The sequence below is a fragment of the Stigmatopora argus genome, chromosome 15, assembly GCF_051989625.1.
Source record: "Stigmatopora argus isolate UIUO_Sarg chromosome 15, RoL_Sarg_1.0, whole genome shotgun sequence".
Classification (NCBI taxonomy): domain Eukaryota; kingdom Metazoa; phylum Chordata; class Actinopteri; order Syngnathiformes; family Syngnathidae; genus Stigmatopora; species Stigmatopora argus.
Window position 1 is genome coordinate 4,859,118 of NC_135401.1, and position 25,317 is coordinate 4,884,434.

A 25,317-nucleotide genomic window follows, 5' to 3' on the forward strand; every position below is an offset into this window, starting at 1 on the left:
CCACTGTATCGCGCTTCTTGTGGCCGTGGCGGGCTTAACTTCCCCGAATGGTTACCATGGCAACACAGACAGAGGTTTATCTGTGACTATGGTGACGGATGATGCTCCAAGATGTGCCCAGCCAAGGTTGGGGATGTAGAGCATCTGCCAGAGCCAGAGTTAGCATGCCAGAGAAGCGAGGGCTACACGCTTAGAATGCTCAATGCGCGTACGAAGGAAGGCCAGTTTGTTCCTTTCTAAAAGCGACTCACCTGAGTCGTACTCTCAAATCAATTCTTTCCTGCCACGCTGAATAGCTTCGATCCCTGCAGATGAGTGGTGATTTAAAAAGTGTAAATACAGCTATTGTTGGAGGCATAATCAAACATTCATGAGAGTGGGATCTGGGGAGAAGAGAGGCAGAGAATCTAGGTCACGGAATCGCTGGCAAGACGGCTTCTTCGCTCAGTCGTTTTTTTTCTAAACCTCCTTTCCACTCTTCTTTGTCTCCTCAGCTATCTATATTTAAATCCTTTGCTCTCATCTTGTCTTCTTCCCCTCTTTTTTAAACCCACTGCTCATCTGGTTTGTGTTCCTCATTTCTTCCCTCTGCTTCAGTGACTTTAATTACTACTTGTGCACTTTGGTAAAGTATAATGTAATAATGCCGCCACTATATTAAATATCACCTTTAACATTTGAACATACGCAAGCACTCAAGCAGACTGTGACACCTGCGGACGACCCTTACGCTCGGATCAGCTATCATCAGTCAAGGAGAAGGTCATGTTGTTAGTCCATTATTAAAAGTGTTTAAAATTGAGCATGGTGCTTCAGAACAGAAGCCTAAAAAAATCAAATATAAATAAATTGGTATGATATTTATATGATGTATCTGTTTTTATCAGGGAAAAAAACATTACATTGCTCAATATGGGGTTAAAAATCCTCTCCCAGAAAACTGAAGCACTGAGTAATACATTTCAAGTATATGTATGAGTATATATGCATATACATATATGTATTTGTATATGTACATTCAAATATATGTACTATCAGGTGAACAGCAAGTAGAGAGTTAGCTCCTGGAAAAATGTTTACGTCAAGGGGAGTAAACTTGGAATTTCTAACATTTCAGCATCCTAATTCCTAATTCTGGATACAAAAATTGTCGCCACTGAATTTTTTGCGACCACATTTTTGCGATGGAATCTATTTGACCTCATTTTGATGCCGGAAAAAAAACTGTTAGAAATTGAGTTGAACTTTTGTACCTTGTGACCTAAATATCAACCGAAAAGAAGGGATAAGAGTAAACTGGAGGGTTTTTATTTGAAATCGGGCAAAAAAAAGAAGAAAACAAGAACAACAACTAAATATAGGTCAGATGGTGGGTTTATGAAAACCACACAAGTAGATTGTCCCCAGAGAAAATAATCATGGTCATGTTTAAAAGAGACAGGCAGACTGACGGACTGCTGCTTCTCTTGGCAATGGAGGATTAGCCAACTGGCAGACGGGATGACTCAGTTGTCACCATGTCCACCACGGCCATCTTGGCTCAACCAAACACAGATGAGAAAACAATTAGACGGATGACGAGTCCGTTCCTACTAACAAATCCTTCAAATTAATTCAAAGAAACAATTGATCCAACACAATGTCCAAAACATACATATGTGCTTGTTTAGATAGTAGTAGCAGCAGCAGCTGGATTTCCTTTCTTTGGATCATCTTCAGGAAACTACTTTCACATTGTGTAAACCTGTGTTGAACCCATCTTTTCACATAAAAAATCCTTCTTTTGCTATCCTCTTGGAATCTTCACCCACAAGCTGACAAAAAGTTGGCCTGACAGGCTCATCAATAAGGCAAAGAATCCTACAACAACCTGGACTTTTTCATATTTAGGATACAGATCGCCCCCACTTTTAGCATCTCCTTTTCCATACCATTTCAAAGTTGATTCCACAAAAGCTTTAGTCTTGTCATCTTTTTCTCCTCCGCAAGGATTTTTACTATCCGACACCAGTGCTTCGTCTCTTGCTTTTGTCCCATCTGAATCCTTTTTTAGCCGTTAGACACAAGAAGGATTGACTGGCTCATCATATTCCCTTTTCACTTCCTCTTCTCCTGCCCTCTAATCACCTTCGTTTCCATCAAGGAGCCTATACTTCAAAACATGGCCTCATCAAGTGGAGTAGCATCAGCGAAGCAGAAAGATGCAAGAGGAATGAAATGAAAGTGCTGAGACAGCAGATAGTCAGTCCCCCTTGTGTCCCCCAGAACATTTTTAGCAACATCAGATGGGTGAAAGACAGTTGGGATTCCTTTCGGACTTTGCCAATCTTTACTCACTGTCCACGGTTGGCTAGGACAGGCTCCAGCACCCCTACAACCTTTGTGAATGAATGGATAATGTAATGGGCATATGGAGATGGGTTCAACATATGTATTCAATTGAGATTATTAGTGAGCTACGTTCATGCAGTACGTTTGCGTAACATTCAATAGCAAAACCTTTGGACTTGTATAGTATCTTTAAATGCAGGCATGTTTAGTGTGGGCATGTTGTGACGTTTACTGACAGCTGACTCGGGGTTGCGGCCGACTTCCACTTCCTGTGTCCCATCCAGCCCTCCTCCAGAAAAGACAAGTTTACATCACGCTTCAGTGCAATGCTATTGAGTTCACTCCACTGAGCAGGGCAAAGGTTCTCATGTTTGCCGTTATTTTAAAGTGTTCCTTTAGAAGTAACTCATGCATCAGTAATAGGAGGTCCTCTGAGCACTCTATGGCAGCAGTTTGACCATCGTTGGCCCATATAAACGAGTTGCCTGCCGTCTGGGAGTCAAAGCGACTGATGACTTGCTCTTTGATTTCAATTCAAGAACATTGCTGTTATGTATGTTGATATACTAAAGAAATAACCAAGTCAAAAGGATCTATTCTACCCATTTATTCATTAAGAGATATATTGAGGATTCCTGCAACGACAATGTTGATGCTGCAAAACTATAATGTTCAACTAAATTTTATTTATATAGCATTGTGCTTGTATGTGCGTGTATTTGCGTTAGCACACTGGTGGAAGATACAGACAGTGTTCAAGGGGGAAAGCTGAGATGACTCAACACCAGCAAAGTGGTCAGACTGAAGCATAATTGCGGCAAGTTTGAAGTGTCCAAGATCAATGTATAACTTAAGGAGCAGCTGTCAGAGCTCGTTTACATTAGGCATGGCTGTGAGCTCCACACATAAGAAGAGTCTGAGAGCCTGATGATTGTTAAAAAGATAATGATAAATGCATATTTTCAAAAAGTTATAAAACAAATAAAACTAAAATATGGCATGTTCTATGATGCAAGTACTGCACAGGGCATTTTCCAATGTCGTGGTACAAATGAGACGTTGTTCAAAGAAAACCAACAGATTGTTTTAAATCTTACTGTGATCAACCAATACTACCTTGCCAATAGGTAGATCTCGATCCACATATTGAGCTCCCTCACTATAAATGGTCATTTTCTGTTGATTCGGTCGGAACGTCACCTTGTAAAAGGGCCCTGAGAGGGTTGTGTCAGCCAAATCAAATTTGACGTGCACTCTGAGGATCTGCTATGATAACAGGCAGTTCAAATAAAACTCAATCCCCACTTTGGCGTGACACATTTATTGCAACGGGTCACATATGCTCTGTCATTGCCTAGTGAAACTCACGTGAAATGTATACCGTTTATGCATGCGTGCAAAAGACAACCCCCGCCCTTTTGCAGAAAAAAGTAGGTAAGCAGGGTGCTTAACTGGACCAACAGCAGGGGTAGGGAAAACAAACAGAGGGGCCGCCAGTAAATCACCTCCATCCGCAGCAGCTCCCTGGGGATCCGATGGCACTGAGAGGCCTGCGAGAATGCTGCTCGGTGATGAAGAGGGGGTCATGACAAAAAGAAGGCCTGCTAACGAGCCTTTAAACCAGGGGCGTCAAACGTATGGCATCCATTGCCAGTTCAAGTGAACTGGACAGCTATCGTTTGCGACGGCAGGCAATGAGTTTATTTTGCATCACTTCCTCATCTTACTAGAGTACTTCCTGTAAATATTTCCCGGCACGCTTCTTGTTCATTGGTCACTTTCTGCTGATTTTTGGCCATTTCCGAGTGACTTACTGTGGGTTTTGGGGGAATTTTGCGGTTCCAAATTACGGCGCCCATGTGGGAATAAATAAATAAAAGCATGTTATTCTGTATGTATCAGCTATAAAGTGTCCGTCAGACCGAATTACCTGCGGGTCGGACTGTAACTCCCAAACACCCCTGATCTAGACCATCTAATTAAGCCAATCTTTCAGATTGGTTGTGCTGCTGGTCTCTTGCCTCTCTAATTCTGTTTACGCACTGTCTGCTGAGAGCATTCATCCCATCCCAGCGGCCCCCGGCCCATAGTGAAACAGTACTTCCTCTCTGACCTTTGCTGAATGGATGATCTTTGACCTAGTGATTCCATATACACATTGGCCGTTGTACATTAGCAGGCCTCTGCCTAAAGAATCTGTCACACAGTCCGGAAGCAGCTGCACTCACAAAAGAAAAGGGAATAATACTTAGATTGAAAGCAGATAGTGGGAGATTAAAGATTGTGCAATAGTCTTCTTGTCTAGTTTTATTGCTGATAGAGTATGTTGTTATCATTGTGCTAGTCTGCCCTTTTTATCTGTTTGCCCTCCTAATTTTGTCTTCCAATATCCCCTACAGCAGTTTCTTATTAAGACTAAGCCCACAGTGGGAGGGAGGGAGGACTGTGGAAAATTGTTGCAGGGATTGACAAATGATCCTTGACGACAAAGGACTTTACTGGTATTTCATCACAGTAATTTGACCAATCAAAAAATATTGTGCAATGAGTCTTTGATGTTCCTTAGTCCAAAAGTTGCTGGGACAAAAATACTTCCATATGAAGCTTGGCTTTCACTAATAAAAGCTTCACCAGGACAGCCACCAAAATTTGAGGATCATATTTGGAGTATTTGGGCAGTACAATTTCTCTATGTCAGTTTGACTGCGTATAGATTCCGTGAGATCCTGGAATTGCAAGTTGTGCAGTTCTGCCAAGGGGCCGCTGAATTTCTAGAGTTACGTCCGGGTTTAGCAGAAAATAGTTATAATGTCGCCAAATGTCACCTCTCACCAAAATATATCTTCTGCCGGATGCCTGAGTTTAAAGTAATGTGGGTTTGTGCTAATGCACGCACCATTGTGCGGAATCCTGCTAAAAAGAGCCTGCTAAATTTGTAGCGAATTTCAGCCGACTGTATGCATTAACTGATGGTCACTACAGCAAGAAGCACAGCTTTCCAGCGGTTATCCCAACGTTGCCATTGGCCCGCTGTTTTGCTCTCATAAAGCTTAGTTCACAAGAGCCACTGGCAATACGTATCATGTAACTGAGTCAAACGTCTACACGTGGAAAGAAGCGCTGGCCAATGTTACTTTATATTTGAGATATATGGTCATTTTTCAAAAACAAAACAACTTTCCGACTTTAATGATCCATAGCGTGGAAATGATACACATTGTTCTTTCTGTACGGTGCAGTAACAAATGGCTTACAGACACGCAGCGGGTTGTGGACCACTGCCCTCATGCATATGTACTGCCTATTAGAGCTCAGTAGCTGTCGCCAGCTAGAGTTTATGATGCTGCAGAGTACCATCTGAACCCAGTGACCCAAGCTGTTCACTGTGAGAGAACTGAGAGGATCAGAGAGGCAGTGAAGGGTGCGTACTACCCATTCACAGACAGAAAAGAGCATATTAGGGCTTAGCGACAACAGATAGCAATTTCATTTATCAGTTTTTCAACGGTTCCAGGACATCATTACATGTCTAAGAGAGGTCAGAGTGCAAAGATAATGAAACCAGAAAAGAAGGCTGATTGAAATTCTTGAACTGGGAGAAAGATAACGTGGTCCAATAAAAGAATGGCGACCATTTTGATATCAAAGACAAAATATGTTCTGAAAAGATGCACTCAGATACTGACTGTAAATATGTATTGCAGATGTATTGGGAAAGCCTTGTGTTTTGGGATGGACAGGTTGTTATGCACGGATGCTATTGATGATTTAAAATCAGACAGCAGACATGATGGCTGCCATTACATTTGAGATTAAGAACTAGCCGAGCAATGGCACATTTCCCAGGGACGACAATTTTCTGACATGCTGCCACCAGAAAGTTAAGGTAAATGCCAGATGCGACACAGATAAACAGATTCCAACAAATGTTTTACATGGACAAATCACTGAAACGCAGATTCACTGTACGTTTTGCTGCAAATCTAATCTTGCATTGGTAGAATGTTTTCTGCTCCTCTAGACCATTAAAATACAGAGTCTCTAACCACTGAGTGAACTTTTACTTTTCCAAGCAAATTCCACTGGTGTAGCCAGTCACGGAGGAAATGAGGGAACCATATTTCAATATGCTGAGTTTGCATCTTTTTTATGTTTCCAAAAAGTTAAAGCGGTGATTCGGGATCTGGGGGAAGTCATGACACAAATGTTGCTCCAGGATGAATGAAGATTCCATTGTGGAAGTTTCGATGAAAAGTGTTTCCATTTTGTGGTGTGTTTACCGATAAACGTATCTCTACGTATGCTATTCTTATACTACAACACTTTGCTTTCTACTTTGTGCTTTTGCTTTGTTGTTCTGTCTAATCACCCTCTTGCTACTGTCACAATGACATTTCCCGAATACGGGATGAATAAAGTTGTCCAATCCAATCCAATCCAAATACAGAAGCAAATGCATAGAATCACAATCATACACACTTCATATGAGTCAACTACTATTAAAGAAAATAACTTTTTCTTCTCCTTTCACGCCTTCAATGTGACCTGGATCTCACAACGGTAAATCAGACACACTCATCAACATGCAAATGGTTTCTTCTATTACTGCTTTGGCCGAAAGGAAAAGAGGGATAAAGGCAGGAGTTAAGGAAAGACGCAGTTTCTTGTTTCCTCTCCACCGGTACAGGAAATTCTCTTGGAGCAGGGGTGTGGGAAAGCCAAAACCAGCAGCTATAGGAGCTCAGCAAGGCGCAGAAGGCCTCCTTGGCAGGATGCAAGCCAAAGGGGATTGTGGGAAATTACATGGGATTAGAGCAGGCGTCTAATGCCCTCATCCAGCAGGACATTTTCATCAAGAAAGAGGGCTGTTGAACAACCACAAAGAGAGAGAGCAGGGGGTGGGGGGTTCACCGCCAGCAATTTTTCCCCTCAGCTCTTTGGGATTAGACCGCAGAATCTGTCTTTCTTCTCAACTAAAATGTAGATGCCACAATGAAAAGAAAAAAGGAGGGGAATCAGGATGTTGATGGCTTTAGCTGTGGTTTATTAGTCCTTCATTTGTCAATCTTGGCCATCACTGCACAGCCAAACGTTGACTGAAAACCACCACATTCATATAGCTAATTAAAATTGCATCCCACTTGAACTATTATTATTCAGAAGTACTTCGTAGAAATAACGGCAATTCCTTCCAAAACTATTACTTTAAAACCCCGGTCACGGATACAGCAGATTTTATTTTTAAATTGCTTCTTTTCTCCAACTGCTCACCAACGCAGACAGATTGGACTGACATTACAAGAAGTACACGTTGTTTGATGTAAGCTCCACGGCAGAATACTACTATATAACTTCCAACTACAAAGTCCCATTAAAAGTCCATACGAGTTTTGACAAATGCATCCCGTCTAATCATTTTTTTCCCTTCAAGCTGTTGCCTTTACAGTTCAATATTTCACTCTCCGAGCATGTCGAAATGACATTTATTTAACAGGAATACAGCAACTGTATTTGTCAGATGAATCATACATAAAGGACTCTAATGCCTCACTTTCTACCCGAAGGGCAAGCCAAAGTAAACATGCATTGACTTGATTGACTGTGGCTTAAAAATCCTTTAAAACACAGACAATTATTGCATTCAGTCGCAGTTTCAAAAATAGACTACATTCCATTATTGGAAAATGACCAAAGCCTAGTCTAAACTCCTCTTCGCCTGAAGCAGACTCAATTTAATCGCACTAAAAATAAATTGATAAAACATTTGATATAATCTCATAGCATCATTAAGTGTATTAAGCATCTTTTATTAAAGTTGTAGAAAATCATCCCACCCGAGAGGCATGACAGTTTTATTAACAGTAAATTGAAACCGCCTTTTCATCAAGCATGGCCAATGTAGTTTTACTGCCTTCATCGAGCCACACATGACTCACAGATGCCGAATGCTGACACACTTTAATTCACCATCTCTGTGTGTGCACCACATTTACTATCGCTATCTTGGCTTCATAAAACACTGCTTCCAAAAACCCAAAACTTCCACTGAATAATGATGTATGAACTTGAGTTTCTATTAACCACGTCACATAACATCAATCTAAAAGTATATATTGAAGCTGAAAATTATTCATCACACAGTCCAATATTAAGAATACAGTGAAAAAAAGTCTTTTGACATATCACAAGTGCCAACTATTGGTTGAATTAGTCTTGAATAAATGTGGTCTATGATGGAATAGCTGGATGTGTTTAGTGTGGAAAGACCATCTCACAAACCCTGGAATCCTCTTAAATGTAACTTTAATTTGGCTTTACTAGGATCTGCCTTCTTTTTTTACCAATTCTCCATTTTGTCCCCCTCCAAAGCAGTTTGTTTGGCCATTACAGCATAATCCACACAAAGGCTCAGGTGAAAGGAATGACACAATTAACAGCGTAATCTGAGGAGCAGTTCGCCCTGCCAAAGTTTACAATGTCATTAGAACGGTATCGCGGATTTCAATCTTGAACATGTGTTTAGCGTAAGGATTCTCTTTCTTTCTTTTGTTTGTTTATTTAATACATTATCCACCATCATTATAACCAACAACAAAACATAGTATCCTAGATAAGCAAAACTGTTTATCTGAAATTGGACAAATGTTGCATAACTAAAACATACGTGGGGGGACGCTTGATGATCATCGTTTTCCACTGTAGCCTCTCCATCCATCTGACCAATAATTAAACCAAACTCCTTCCGCCTGCATCACCCGAGGAGCGTCGGGAAGAGGCCACAACAAGTTATTTTATTCCTACATTTAGTAAGACTGCGATCAAATATTGTCTATTTAAAAAAAGTTGCTATTTTTGCGGTGCTTGAGGCCCTGGTAAATGTTGGCAAAGCCGCTTGACACATAGTCAGCAGAGTGTGCTGAATATACAGTGAAAAATCAACACGGTCACAGCTGGCAGGCTGTTTGTGCAGCCCCGACAACAGCCGAGCTCTACAAACAGCACGGTTGCTGCTGCCCCATCACTCTTTAACACACACACACACTAATACACACACACCCTATTCCATTCTGTACACCTGCACACGAACACGACATCGGCACTTGTTTGCATTCCTGCTACATGACATCAGTGGCCCAGGTCAAACCCAATAAGCTGACCGGTCGCCCACGGCACAATTGCTGATCAAGTAAAAGATCCCCAAGTTGTGCCCCGGGGGGACATCAGCATGTGGAGCTCATAGCCAGTGGCTGAGAAACCATTCCTATCGACGCAGGCCCACACACTTCCAGATTGACTTACAAAAATGTCCTCCGTTCAGCTGTTTGTGTGTGTCACCCTGAATGCAAACCATATGAAAGTGATTTTTAACTTAATAACAAAGGGCCTTAACTTGAGATTTAGATACTGGATCTGTTGCTTATTATTTCAGAAATCCATTTGATTTGACGGTATGGTAGCACAGAGGTACACCCAATCATATTTAATTGTGAGTGAAAGGCTAATCCTTCAGGGTGTTATTAACATTTAGACTTTGTCCGCACATAGCCTGATTTTTTAAAACCAACTACCCTGCCCCCTTCATGTCGAATAAAAAAAAAACATATTTTTAAAGAAAAATACTTAATAAACATTCACTACCTACACTGGTAAATGAACTCATTCCAGAAGTAAGTTAGATTTTTCGTAAGTAAAGACGCATATACATTGTATTAGTATAATTCCTAACACGATCTTTAATGCTACCTCCTAAACCCTTTAAAATTTATAAAAGTATACTAATTTGCTTTGGAAAATGAGTATGCAAACGTTTGTATGTATACAAAAAGGATAAGAAAATGATTTATTAATCCATTAAAATGAATAGGAAATGCAATGCCTTTTTCCAACTGGGTGGAATGGTGAGTGGCAGCTGAGTAAACATATGTACACGAACATAACACACAACTTAACAACTTTAAATGATGTTATGCACACTCAAGATACAACTCCATGACTAACAAAGGCACTTCATTACGTGCATGAAGCGAGACAGCTGATTGGAAGAGAGATAATATTTGTTCCCCAAGAGACATTTCCTACATTAAAAAGAAAACATTTGCTCCTCCTCTTTTTAAAAGCCTGTTGAGAAATCCATTTGCTTTTTCATCCATGGTAGAAGAAGCCAAACCCCCTCCATTGAATGGAGCAGTGATAAATCATTTGACATGAAGATGCAGTATCGCACACTGAGTGATCTTAGAGAGGTTTCCACAAAAACTTCTAGTGAACGCAACAGGAGACCACATTTCTGCCTTAGAGGCGCAGAAAAAAAATGTCCGAATGGCCGCTCCAGGACCCCACAAAGACATTTGGGGTTGAGCCTTCTCTAAACTTGACTCTCAGCGGAACAAAAGATGTGAATGCAGTTTTACTGACTGTTGGCAATGAACAACAAAGCTTCTTTAGACTCTGTAATCTACTGTCTACTATATTAAGATGCAGCATGGATACAAAGAGAGCCTCATCATTTTTTCCATACTCAAGAATGTTTCCGATTTTAAATCGGGACAACTGCGACCTTAAAGTGAAGGAATCCATAAGTTCTCCTAAACCAGGGCAGCACTTTGTGGTTGAACCACATATTTCAAAATATGGCTCTTGGGGATTTTCTTTCTTTTTATAAGATGCTGTGGGCTTTTTGACCTGCATCTGTCCTTCTCTTTGACACAACAAGGAAACATTACATTTTCATTTTGACTATTTCTGAGTGCGGGTAACATTATTTGAAGTTTTGAAGTTGTGTGTTGACGTGCGTATGTTTACTGTGCTACCACTCGCCATTCCACCACATTGGAAAATGTCTTTGCATTTCTTATTCATTGATTGATAAATATTTTTCATATCTTCTATCTTTTTTTCACACACACATTTGATAAAAAATTTAGTATATATGTACTTTTATCATTTTTGAAGTGTTTAGTTAGAATGAAAGATTGTGGAATTGAATTACGCTAATTCAATGCGAACTATGTCTCCATTTTTGAAAAATCCAAGTTTCAAAACCACTTATGGAATATATTAGTTTCGTAAATTGAGGCACCACTGTATCTATCATAGTGAAAGCTGGGAAAACAGGGGCTTTCTGTTGCACAAGGCTCCAACATAATCCATATGCCACGAGCAGGCTGTAAAAACAGAAGTTGCTCGTTTTGCTTTCGTTTTTTTTCCTCAACTATCGGAGCTAGCGAGGGCGTGAATTGTGACATAAAGGAAGCAAGACCGTAAACCGAAAGCATGTTTGCTCATTAGAGAGTGAGAGACATTTTGCCCCGCATTGCACATTAGCTGCCATTGTTGAGGGCAGGGGGAGCACAGTGTGTGGTAAGTCACGGATGGGTGAATGACAGGGTTTTAGAGTAGGCTTCTGTTAGTCATTTTACATTACCGTTAACACATCTGACTGCCTGGCTCCGATTCCACTGTACAAGCGGGAGCGTGAAATCCCATCAGACAGTTACAACCATGTCTCACATAGGCAGTAACAAAAGCCACAGTTGTGTCATCGTGACATACCAAGCCCTGCCCAACCCCCATTCGCGCACACTAGGACTGGCTGCCGATAAATGACTTGGTTGGCATTAGCACGGTGGGGGATGGTTCGATGTGGTCAACTGGCCCTGACTCAGCTTTCTGACACTCAACTTTTCAATGACCGTGATCGTTCCACGGTCTAGTTCACGTTCATGTACCCAGAAAAACTTGCAGTTTACGTAACGTCTTTTATATTACACTACATTTCAGGAATGAATTCAAATGAATTCATGTTTATGAGAGAATTTCATCACTAGCTTCTCGTAAGACCTTATGCGACCCAGTCAACTGTCAAGATCTTGTCACTTGTCCTCATACACACACAACATATCTTTGCTTTTTCACCAAATTTTAACACTTGTTCGCCATGTCAGGAGGCTATGAATAAACTCTACCGGGAATAGAGAGCAGCTGAGGGAAAGTGACAGCTTTTTGTTTTACTACACATTTCTGCCAAGCACTGGAATTCAATCTCAGCTACATTACACAGACTTGTGTTTTTCACTGGGCTTTGATATTGAGAAGGCAACGCAGTCCGTGTTTTGACAGCTTACGGACTGTGTGATGGAGGAGGAAAAAGTGGGGCGCAATGGGACCCGAGAGGGCTAACGTGGGGGCTGGGGATATGGGTGTGGCCGAACTGGAATTCAGAGCTGCTCAATGTCATGCGAGGGAGGACCGCTCAGAGAACAAAGGGGGGATGGGGATGTTAGAAGTGCAACGTTATCAAGGTTCGTGAAGATAAAGGAGAACTGTCGAAAGCACAACAGGATGGACAATTAATCCAAAGGGGGGAGTAATAGACAGACACGGGCTAACACACGTAACGTATCAAAGATCCTAAAAGGCGAAAAAGAGCAGAATGAATTGATATGAGGAGGCAAACCTTTGGCAGTTGAGTGAACACAGTGTGTTGGGAAATAGCCCATGGGAGAGCAACTCTATCGCGACAATCTCAAATGAAATACAGGATGCTACACGCATGTTTGAATCGTTCAGATTTCGCATTGTAACCAGGAATTTCTTATGTATTTTGAGACATTTTTTTCCCTTCGAAGCCTTTCATAACATGATTATTCCGTATGTAGAGACATTTGTAAGTAGAGACAATTGTAAGTAGAGCTACTCTGTACTTAGACGAGGTCACCGGGGCTTGGAATCGAACACGCAACCTCTGGTTTGGGTAACAACGAATTTGATGACCGCTCTTTAGAGTAAGAGCCTAATGCATCCTCCAGAAAATATGGTCACAAGTAACTGGGTGCAATGGAGGAGAAAAGAGAAAAAACTAGGGCACGTCTGCAGATTTAATGAGGCAAAAAGGGTTCTATGACAAGCTTATGTTTTTGTACTCCATGCAGCAGAGCATTGCGGCTAAAGACACGCTGCATTTTCTTTCTCTGCCAGTCAGAGTGTCGGATAAATACCATCAACTGCATGTCACAGCAATCACATTTGATCGTTTATAGAATGTAATCCCATTGAGTAGGCTTAGAGTGCATTCATTCTCATGCCCCTTTTTCATCTCTGATACTGTATGTTATTAGTTTGTTGGACATTGTGCTACATTGCGGGACATCAGATACTCAAATATGTATGGTTGAATAGAATATTCTCATTATTAAGGCCAAATTTAGTCAATGGCCTCCAAATAAGACAATGTAGGTTTTGCAATCTTATCCCACAAGTGTCTAAACACATTAAAAAAAAAACACCAGCCTTGTGACGGATCCAGAAACTGCCATATATGTAGCCAATTGAATTTTTTTTTAGAATCCTTGTTTGGAACATTGAGGAATTCTTCCACATGCTTTCCTCCCAACACATGTTCGTTCATTCAACAATGTCAGTGCGATCTGACCCAGCTTTTTTAACAAGAAGCAAGATGAGCCACTTGTTTGTTCAATAGGTGTCAGTGCGGCCGACTTACTTCAGCGTGCCTGTCATTTTGTTTTTCTACATTCTTGGCACGCCGCAATCACTGTGTGACATTGTGATTTGTCACCACGCTGGTTCCAAAAATCAAATTATTATATGATATAGGGCCGTGGATGGGCTCATATCTAAAGTATTACGATTCACAGGTCATGATTTGATCTTGATTAATCTCAATACTACACTTCAAGGTGAGGATTACGATTTTTCTATATCACTTTTGAAAAAACAAATTAAAAAAAGAAATGGAGTTCTAGAACCTCATTTGGCGCTAAAGTAAACATTTTTTATTATGTTTGGAAAACACTATTTTCTCTGTTTTTGAACAAATCAGTTTTTCGTAGAATCTATTCTTTTCTACACCATTAATATAATACCTCAGTATTATGACGCATAACGATCACATTTGTTTGTCGAGATGAGTAATATGCCTTGTGCACTGGAATGTTTTTTTCCGGTAAACTCTACCAGACGAAAACATGCTTCTTATCACGCCAACTTTTAAAAGTGCCTGTCATTTTCGCAACAGGAGATGCGGGAAAAAGAGGGTGAACGAAAAGTGCACGCTGTTGGGAGGAATTGCATTTGATTGCCGTCTGATTACTTGCCCTCAGATCGACTTCAGACGTTCTCTCCAACACACACTCCAGTTCACGATAGGTTGACTGAAATCAAAGCTCAATTCTGCACGCCTTTGGTACATGTGTTTCATAAGATATTTATTCCTTTTTAAATAAATCAGTACTCTAATTAAATTTAGAGATCATCAGCAATTCCAAAAGGATAACAAGAGTACTTTCGAAGGAGTTCAAACTATGGATCACCGCAGTGTCCTTACTTTCACATAACAGTACTTATTAAAGACTCTAGTATGTGACCAGAACATCTGCAGTATTGTCATCTTACTCAGCAAATTGCAACTTTAGTGACTCCCCCATTAAACTATTCGCAACATCCCCTTACCACCACGAATTATCTTTCCAACCTCATAGACAACACTGTTTGTTACACTAAATTAAAACAGTACAAACACACTCCGCTATTTTGGGAATAATTTGATGATAAAAGGTACGTTTTCAAGTTCAATTGACATTACTTTTACTTCGATTTATAAGGCTTTTTAAAGGTCAATGGTATCATACAGAATAGAGTCATCCACAGTATATTGCGCTGTAAGACCATCTGTGGCTTGATAATAGCGCCACACTTTTAGCAGTTTATGCAAAGCACTGAGGCTCATCAGCAGTGTAACATTAACATTAATGGCCTGAAACAGCTGCAGAAAATAAGCTACTGGTGCAAAGAGTTGTAATGGCTCTTCTCTGTTTTCGGGTCGCTGACTGATGCCAATATCCGAGCTTTATGCAATGCCAATATCCGAGCTTTATGCACGTTAAAACAAAGCTCATAATCAAAGAACTCGTATTTAAAAATTGTTGTCATGGATGAGTAGTCCAAGCATCATACGCAGTTAATTCGCCCATAGGAATGTCATAAGATGCACAAACCTAGTCCTACGAACACCTTTAACGACACAAATTGACAATTTGCACACAGCCACAATGGATATTCTTTAAACATGGGCATGATAAGATACAATAAATAGTAGATGAAGAGGATTATTCCAGTGATTTTAGCTGCAAAGTTGCAGTCGGAGAGCCAGCTGAGCCCCACGGCACAATCTTATGTGGCCTCCTACTTGATACCAAAGGTAAACAGACAACGTACCAATCAAATAAAAGACAAAAAGGGCAGGTAGGGAAATACTGTCACGCAACTAACTAAGTGCAGTAGTAGGTTGGTCGTACTTTACCACTAAAAGATGTTCAGGTTTACGTGAAAGGCAGCACTCTGGATGTGCTGGCCTGGAAGAATGAGAGCGTGAAAAAAGACAAGTGCTGGAAAGGGGGAAAGCCAGGGGGCTAATGGGCTCGTAGCTAATCAATCCTGAGTGATGGCCACTTTAGAGTAGGCAAGACTGACAGATGGAAAACATCCCTCCCTCAACTCCAGGCCTGCTAGCTCCCTCCTGCAGGCACCGGAACGAGGTCCCCCCATAAGACGGCAACTATAAAAATGACACCCAATCAAGACCCAGAGAAAGACTAACTCAGCACGAGCAGCATTTGACAGAGCGCTCAATTAATTTATCGTTCGCAAAGCGACGCTTTCTTGGGTCAATACTGATATTTTCAACATGGACGGGTTGGAATGAGTGCAGCATCAGCTGTGGATGGATTCTGCATGAGGATTGATTGGACTAAATGAGCACTGGGATCGATTTCTGGAGGCAGCGGGGGTGAATGGTGAGGCCGTTACTCCGCAGGCAACCACCCCCATGCTTCTCTTGGACACTCATCTTCGGAACGAAAATGTTCTATCCGTCCAAGATCATAAATCAGAGATTTGCCACAGTGGCAGAAAAAAAATGTTCCACACGGCTGTACAAACTGGGATCGAAGCCGAGTGCTGAAGAATAATTGAAAAAAAATATTGGCCATACAAGCATCTGAAGACACTGTCGTTTTACCAGTAAGGACTGTGAGCTATTTTTGACCATCTTATTTACAAGGTTAAGAGAAACTCTCTTAGAAACAAAGACATCTAAGGACAGATCCATTTGATTTCATTTACAACGTCACAAGAATCGTCTTGAGAGGTTTTTTTATGGTGCTGTTAACCAACTCGGAGTCTAAAACGGGGGCCAAGAAATACAGCTGTATCGTAAATTGCTGTCGAGTTCAGGGGTGTCAAATGTACGTCCCGCTAGTACGTCTAATGCCAGGTTGATTTGCCTGACAGGCACTTTGTAGCTCATTCATATTACACATACAGAGTCAAATGCTTTTATATTTTCGACACAGGCGCTGTAACAACAGAATTTTGTGAATTGTGTGATTGAGTGTGCGCATATTGCTCAACTTCCTATACACTCACATTTGTTTTTTTGCCCCCGGCAGTCAAAAAGGCAGCGTCCATGGCAGCCAATGAGTTGGCAAGATAACTTACAATACCAGCAAACTAATAGGAAGTAACGTAGAGATGCTCCAAAAATATCAGAGAGCGACCAGTGAACAGTAGGCGGTCGGAAATTCCCCAAAATCAATCGGAAACGATCCAAACTTGAGCAGAAAGTATCCTAAAAGGACAATGAAATGACGCAAAATGAACTGGTCTAATGGAAAAGATTCAGGGTTGACTACAGCTGTGGTAACTGCTTCAGTGGCAGGATGGAGGAGAAGAATGGCTATAAGACTGACGGTTTGTTCACTTTACAAGAAATTGGTTTCATGAGCACGCTTTGAATCATGATATAATAATAATAATAATAATAATAATCGGACATAGGCCATGTCGTCATTACCACAACACAAAAAAGCCTACTTGTCATCACACGCAGAAACTGCGTGTGACGAAATTGATGGTGCTTCTCCATAAGCTACGTTTAATCGGCACAAGACCTAAATAAGTGTAAGTTACGGACTTGTAATTTGTCATTCCGCTGTTGTGAATACAGGTCGCTCCTTATTTTTTTTTTCTCTTACCTCTCGATTACATACAGGTCGCTTACCTCTCGATTACCGCACACTGTCTGCCACTTACCTTCCTTCAAGTCAGCTAGGAGGCGGCAGATCACCAACCAAACATCTAATCATATGCCGCAGAAGGGAATGTGTGTATGTTAGCGCGAGTTTAGATGTCTGATGGATGTGGGGAAAAAACTGTCCTTAAGCCTATTTGTCCGAGCTTTGTGGGACCTATAGCGTCTGCCAGAGGGCAGCAGCTGGAACAGATTGTGACCAGGGTGGTAAGGGTCCCCTATGATGTGCTTGGCTCTGCTGAGGTAACGCGGGCTGGCAATGTCTTCAAGTGAGGGCAGAGAGCAGCCGACAATCCTCTGGGCAGTGTTAATCACTTTCTGCATGGCCTTTTTGTCTGCCGCCATGCTTCCAGCGTACCACACTGTGATGCCGTACGCCAGGATGCTCTCTACAGTGGTTCTATAGAAGGTTCTCAGAAGATTGGAGCCCAAGTTGATGCTGCCACTGCTTGAATTATGCAAGCCTGCACAACAGCTGCAGGACTCCTGTTGCTTCTGTGTTTGCTTCTGGAATATAGTATGTGCATGTGCGCACGCACACATGCAAGTGTCACTCCCACGGGGCCCTTTTACACATGAACTCAGCGCTTCATACAATCCTGCATTGTCTGTCCCAGAGCTGTGCCAGTCTTCCTTCCCCTGATGTTTTCCTGCCACAGCTGTCGTGTCAACAGTCAGTCGGTCGGTCAGTCAGTCAGTCAGACTGCAATACGATTCTTCTCCCAGACTTGGCTCTTGCTTAGATCCTGCACTTCCCGTGCTACAGAATAGGGTCAAAGCACAAGGCACAGATGGCAGAATGTTGACTGAGTTTTGAAGAAATCCAACTCTGCAGGGGGGAGGGTTCGGGGAGGGGGGAAAGAAACGCTGCAGCGCTGCTAGGTCGAAAAGGCAGAGAGGGGAAAAAGAAATAGATCTGGTTTGAAATGAGGGAAGAAAGAGAGCTGGAGACGGCTCGTTTGTTTCCACAACCCAGTGCGCGCACACTCTGGAAGGAATCCATTGAAATAGTGCCAGAATGCATATTGCCTTCAAATTTATGTGGTATGAGCAGTGGTAGCTCTACTTACGAATGCTTAGACGTAACAAATATTCATGTTACAAAGAGATGAGAAAGAGAAAAAAAAGTTACGAGACGTCAAATGAAATTAAATATCCCTGAAATGTAAATACACTTCCTGTGTGTGTGTTTTTTCCCTTCTTTTTTGTTATGGTAGAGTTGCTTTCCCATCATTTCCCAACACCTCGGTGGTCTCCTATTGGCTAGAAGTAAGCTCCAGGTTCCAAGCTCCATGATGCCAAAACCGAGGTGAGCTCAGTGGAAGTAAGAGCAACGTAGTGGCCCACCAAGTCCGACCATTGCTTGTCTTTGTTACTCCTGCTCACCTTCATTCCTCTCTAGAATAGAGCTTCACTTCTGTGAATTCTTTCCACTGTAGTTGTTACTACGGATTAATAATCAGAGAAGTGTTAAATCATTCGTTTAGACGCCCTACGCTACATTGAGCATTCGTGAAAGGGGATGCTAGGCAGCAGAAGGAAGTGTGATGAACAGGTGACAATCCGCTCCCCTTCCTTCCCTGAGATGGCTGGCTAGGCTCAGTTTACTGTAGAAAGTCACACAGCAGATGGTGCCCAAGGAAGTGAATTACCACCGAGAGGCCATACACGCCAGATGGGGGAGAAAAAAAGGAGACAAAGAAACTCAAGGGGTAATACAATGACACAAAGGTGGATAGAGCACATGTGTGTATGTGTGTGTGTGAGCCAAGGTCATTGGTCCTTATTTCAGTGCTTTATCAGGTCATATAGCAGAATGCAACTGGTAGCAACCAATAGAATTGGAGCACCTGTGCAACAGGTGAAGCCATTTGGTGTCTGTTTTATAAATGTTGGGGATATCATGTAAAAGTAAAAAAAGCTTGTTTCTGGAAAAACTGAAATTATATCTTCTATGTGTGTTTTGGAAACCCAGGATAACAACAACTATGTTTTCATCAGGGTCATTTTACAAAGTCAGGAATGGGCACTGGAATTTAAATTGGGGGGTTGGTGAAGAGGCGTCAAAATGACTTAAAATACCAAAAAAAGACAAGCCGGCGGTGATATGATGTAACATGGAAATTACTGGTTGCACTTGAAAAAGAGTATTGCTAAAGGAGGATGCAACAACAAATGTCTCAATAAAGTTGTCTTGTAACCTTACCCCGTCATGCAAAATGCCCCACACTTTATCTTGTTTTTCAATCTTCCCCTCTAGCCACACCCCCTTCACAGCCCATCTGGCTATGATTATTGGCCGTGGCCTAATCCAACCAACACTGTCCCTTCTGACACAATGGGGAGTCCCGGACCTCTGTTTCTTCTGGTCTTTGTTCTTTCTTTTGCTTTTTCTTCCTTGACCTCTTTCATTCTGTCTTTCTTTTAACCAGGGTTTCTCTACTCTATGTGTCTGACCATGGCAGCGTCAATCACTAAGCGATGAGCGTCTGTGTGGCGCTCTGCCAGTGCTGACAGCTGGCAGGGAGGATGAGAGAGGAAAATAAACAGCAGAGGCGACAGGGTAAAGTGAAAGAGATGTGGAAGGGAGGCTCCGTGATAAATATCAGGACACTTCAAAATTCCAATATCACCTTTTGGACTGCAAACAGTATTTCGGAAAGACGGAAAATCGATGATGGTGATGCAGACAGACACCAGAGTAATATAAAAAAGACAAGCCTAGGGAACCTTCTGTCCTTTAACTCCATCCATCCATTTGTATAAGTTTCACATGATGATCCAATAAATTGAGCATTTCGTTCCATTTAGACTGTTCAGAAAGTACAGGTCCATCATAAATCCAGAAATTAGAATATCTATCATTTTATAATTCATTCCATAACCTTAAATACTACCCCTAGGCCCTTTAAAGTTAATAGGAAAAATTCAAATTACGAAACCATTTCTGGAAGTAATTTTGCAAGCAGAGGTATATTTTGTCAGCGTACTGCTATGCGGCAACAATTAACAATATAATAACTTCTTACTCAGGACATCCTTAGTTTTGTGGAGGATCCCTAGTACTTTAGACATTTTCCTGTTGACATTTGCTATTTGTGACTTCAATCACACCATTCAAAAACGAACACAATGAGTGACAGCTTCTTTTGTATAAATATCTGGCGAGTGTTTATTTGGCAGCATAACAGTATTTTTCAACTCCTCTGCCTGGAGTATTTAAAAAAAAACATCAGCAAGGCTATAGTATTATACAGTACATGCTGATGTATGATCACAACAGTGGAAAAAATGTATTTTGCAGCTTGGAATCCCAAGCATCACAAGGGCCCTCACTTGTAATAAAGGGACAAATGAATAGCAGAAGGGTTGCAAGAGAGCGGGCTAAAAATGCGAAAAAAAACACACTTTGGAATTGTGGGACTAGATTTTTAAAAAAATGCTTCTGGTTAAAGGGTGAAATTGGTCACATTCCTTTAAAAAAAAGCTGCAGTACTAGGATGAGCGGGTTGAAAAAGGTCTGATTAAGAGGGGGAGGGGAGCTTGGAAAAACGAGACGGAGCAAAGAGAAGCAAATCTCCCCTTTTTTCATCCACAAAATGTATGTCAGTGGGTTGGCCCACATCGGAGTTCCTCAGCTTTCGTCAGCCATTCTGAGCCTTTAAGTACAGTAGACTGCTGCCAAAGCGGCCAATTCATATTCCGAGTGCGTACTCTCACGCGCCACACAATTCACTTTCCCATTGACTGAATAGCTAATAGACATTGCGAGGAGGTCTACGTGGCCGGCATATTCACTTCACTAAAGTTCCTTGTAACAAAATTTTAATTACATACTCACTAGGAACTGCAAACACTAATGGTTGAAACATCAGACCATACTTTCATTTTCGAAACTCCCTTCAGTTTTTTACTTTCACAAGTTCTAAAACATTCAGCGGTACTTAAAACCAATGTTTTCAGTTCAAATAATGATCGTCTGATCATTTAGGCAAATGGTCCTTAAACAGCCATCTTGTCTTTGGAATACAACCGAACAATTATAATTGTATTCTGTTTCTTCCTCATGCTTGGTGATGATATATGCCTTTGATTTGGCTCCTTATTGAGGATAACTGTGTTCAGGGTCAACGGTTTTAAGTATTTTGCTCTTTGGTAAAAGCATTAAAGTTAGGTATAGGCTATACACTATAGATTATGATTCTTGTGACACAGTGAAAAAGATTGTCGCAACTATGTCACCTTTTCTCCCTTTAAAATTTTGGAAATTTAGAGGGTGCTTAAAAGACATTTTCTGTTCTCCTTTTGTTTTTATTTTCCTTTTTGTTTCCCTTCCTTTCCATTCTCCTGCCTTCCTTGTCTTTGATGATCTATGTTCTTTCACAGTAAAATCACCCAACCATGAGTTGTACACCTTCAAATGAAAAAGCTGATAAGGGACTGCTCCCATAGTAATAATAAAAAATGTCTAGTACACTACACGGGCAATTTACTACAAACCTAACTTTTTATAGTTGTGCCCCAACACAACAATCAAAGAGTAGTTTTAAACCATACATCACAAAGCTCTATTGTCCACCTACACGTACTCACATGGAGTACAACATATATCTATATCATAAAAATATGATCACAGAATATTCCCAATGGCTGAGAAAGAGGAAGTTCAGTAGAAAGACCACATCAGAGAATATCCCAATGTGTGTCGGGCTGTTTTATGGACTCTGCAAGTGTTATTTTGAATACTTCAGGTGTTTGGACAGCTTCAAGAATTCAGACTAAGTGAAATGCAGACTTTGGGACATTGAATTAGGAATGTAAATGTAAAAAAACAAGAAGCGCTTAGTGAAGATATGCAACATTTTACATGGAAAGTTGAATAATGGTTGTTACTTTGACAAATGGTGGGTAAATTATTAATGGATTGGGTTTTAAAGTCCTGCAGTCCTGTTATACAATTAAACACTCACTTCTGTTAACAGCCTTGTACAGAGTATGAAATTGGTCTATATCGCTATATATAATTTTACGTATTTTAATAAAGTGTCAAGTGTGATATCATGCCCCCCCCAGGACCCATGTCAATCTTAAAGTGACCCTACCTTATTTTGTGAGAAGGCAGCATCCACTCCTAAGCAACGTGCAGGTCCCCCGATGACACAAATGTTTTCCTGTGACATTAAAATGGTCATTCTTCCCCATTTCTGAAAAACAAAAGAAATAATTATTATTGAGAAAGTAAACACCACAATGTACTCAAAACAAGGTGGAGGCAAGTACCGCATCTGTGGACCCCTCCCTATTTCAGGGTCACTGTCCCCTCTATCCACTTAGCCAAGGCCTTTGTGACCCCATCTGCCCGGGAGGCTCATCCTGTTTCCTCCAGTTTCCTCTTCCCCACGGGCAGGAAATTGCTGGAGGCCATGACTATACGTGCGCGTGCGCACACACACGGGGGAGCTGGCAGGAAGTGATCTCACTGCAACACCTGCAACCAGGAAATAGAGCAGACCCAGCGGAGAGGTGGATGAGCACAACATCCAATTTCTCACTCAATTTCATGCATGCACACACATACATATTGAATTGAATTGAACACTATTATTCTCATTATAAAAGTATAATGAGATTTAAAGCAACAGTGCAACTTTTCCCCCCTTTTCATGCTGTATTCTTTGGCTGGTGCGACTTATACTCCTAAAAATACCGTTATCACAAGATAAAACGACCACACTGGAGAACCAGTTCACAATTAAAGATACAGTATGAGACTAGTCATATATACTATATTTTATTGTATCCACCACTCCAATAAGCCGCCCATAAGTAAACCCAGCCTTTACGGGCCTCTGACCTATCCACATCCTGTCAGAGGTGTGTTCATCTCCACGTGTGACACCGCATGAACCTCGTCTGCTCGCCTTGCCAGTTACACTCAGCGGTTGTGTACGTATGTGTGCACAAGATTTATGAATGAACCGGCGAGCCAAGTTGGCTCGGCTTCCTGGCTGGGTCGATGTGTGTGTGTGTGTGTGTGTGTGTGTATATATAAGTTCGTGCGTGGACGGAACTTCCTGTCAAAAAATGTGCGATTTCCTGTGCTCTCACAGCTGCTTGTCGAAACACTCCAAGGAAACACCCTTTTGTTATTGGGATTATTTGGACAAAGCGATAGGAGGCGAGAATCCCCGCCATCAAGCGTCATCTGACTTTGATCAAGAGCAATATGTTGCAAAGGCACACATCAGCACTTGGAGAGGGAAATATTTGGAAGTTTTACTGGCCACTTGTGTAAGCAATGGCGCTCTTCACAAATGTAGCGACCCCCTCCTTTGTTTTTTCCACATACTGATTAAAGCAGCGAGTAAAATAGAAGCTCTTAAAACTCTGTCAGCGAGCATTCTTTCAAATTCACGTCAGCAAGACGTACGTCGAGCATGTCAAAAAATGTCATCAAAACTTGCAGGGGCCGTGAAGAAAAAAAAATCACATCAGCCCATGTTTCACAATTTTAAGGCATCATTTATCTTTGTCCAAGTACACAACTGAGATTTATAGATTCTTAAAAGGCAAACATTAGAAAACACATGACACAGTGTTGTTATTTTGTAAGACAACAATGCTATCATGTCCAAGTAAACACTGTGAGTAAAAAGCGTTGTGTTTAGTTTGGGTGTGACTTGAGCGCTTCAAAACCAGAGCAACAACAGAGTACCGTAGGGTTTTGGTAGGTTTTTTTGTGGTTCAACTGCATTGTTTTCAAGCAAAGTTGGCTTCGGTCAAGGGAAAACAATGAACTTGAACTTTTCTGCGGTATATTGTTTGTTCCCTTTTATATTGCTATGCAATTTAATGCATTTTAAACAAATTTACATGGTGTATCATCATAAAACCCTTTCACAATAGAAATATATACGCCTAGTGTATTTTCCGGACTATAAGTTGCACTTTTTTTATAGTTTATATGGTACAAGCAGCAGGTTCCAGTGCAAAACAATAAATCCTTCCACTGAAAATTACCTATGAGAATACGTGTAAAGTCTATGTTTAAAGTAGCTCCTGTGAGCATGTTTAACAACCCCAGGCTTTCAACACTACAATGATTGATTTCTGAAGACGCATACCTCACTGGAATATGTGGTATGTGTTATGGCTGATAGTTAAACAATAACCCAGAAGTTAGTCATAAATAATGAAAGGGCTTTACACACAAATCTCACAGAAAATGATATCCATCTTTGTTGAATGGGAATGCTATGATTGAGCAATATAATTTTGCTTAAGGAAGAATGTGTTAATGTTTGAATGATATGAAGTCATTGAAGGAATATCGAAATCCACATGATGAGTTGAGCGTAATTCCCAATTTTAACTGCAAACAGACGTTCCCTCAGCCACTTAAACACTCCTGTCCTGCTTATTTATGAGGTCCTAATTGGCAAACGGCTACCTTGAGAGGCAGCATCGTCAAGACGTGTTTTCCTCTGATCTCTCTTGGGTCAGCTTTGGGTAGTAAATAGATGGCGTGGTCAGCGGGTTAGCCATAAGGACTCAGCGTAAGCCTCAAAAAGCCATTAACATGTTTGCAAAATGTTCCTTTTCTATCAGGTCGGAAAACCGGTGGGAGAACTTCATAATTAGAAAAGACTTTTAAAGTAACCAAGACTGATCAAAAAGCCATTAACATGTTTGCAGAATGTTCCTTTTCTATTAGGTCGGAAAACCGGTGGGAGAACTACATAATTAGGAAAGACTTTTAAAGTAACCAAGACTGATGTTTACTTAAAAATCAGCTGAATATGACATTATCTTAGTGCATTGTATTCATTGTTCATCTTGTGAAGGTTCTTAGGCTGCTGTTTTTCATTTTTTGGGGAGGG

At 41.2% G+C, this 25,317-nt stretch overlaps 1 long non-coding RNA gene across 1 annotated transcript in view; it reads right to left on the minus strand.

The window, feature by feature from the left end:
* LOC144089512 (uncharacterized) overlaps positions 1–25,317 on the minus strand; it is an 80,924-nt gene that overhangs the window by 36,513 nt on the left and 19,094 nt on the right. Inside the window, exons 3-4 of the long non-coding RNA XR_013305089.1 lie at positions 22,718–22,925; positions 22,540–22,641 (exon numbers count right to left, since the gene is read on the minus strand). This is a non-coding gene — a long non-coding RNA (uncharacterized LOC144089512). The remainder of the gene's footprint in view (positions 1–22,539; positions 22,642–22,717; positions 22,926–25,317) is intronic.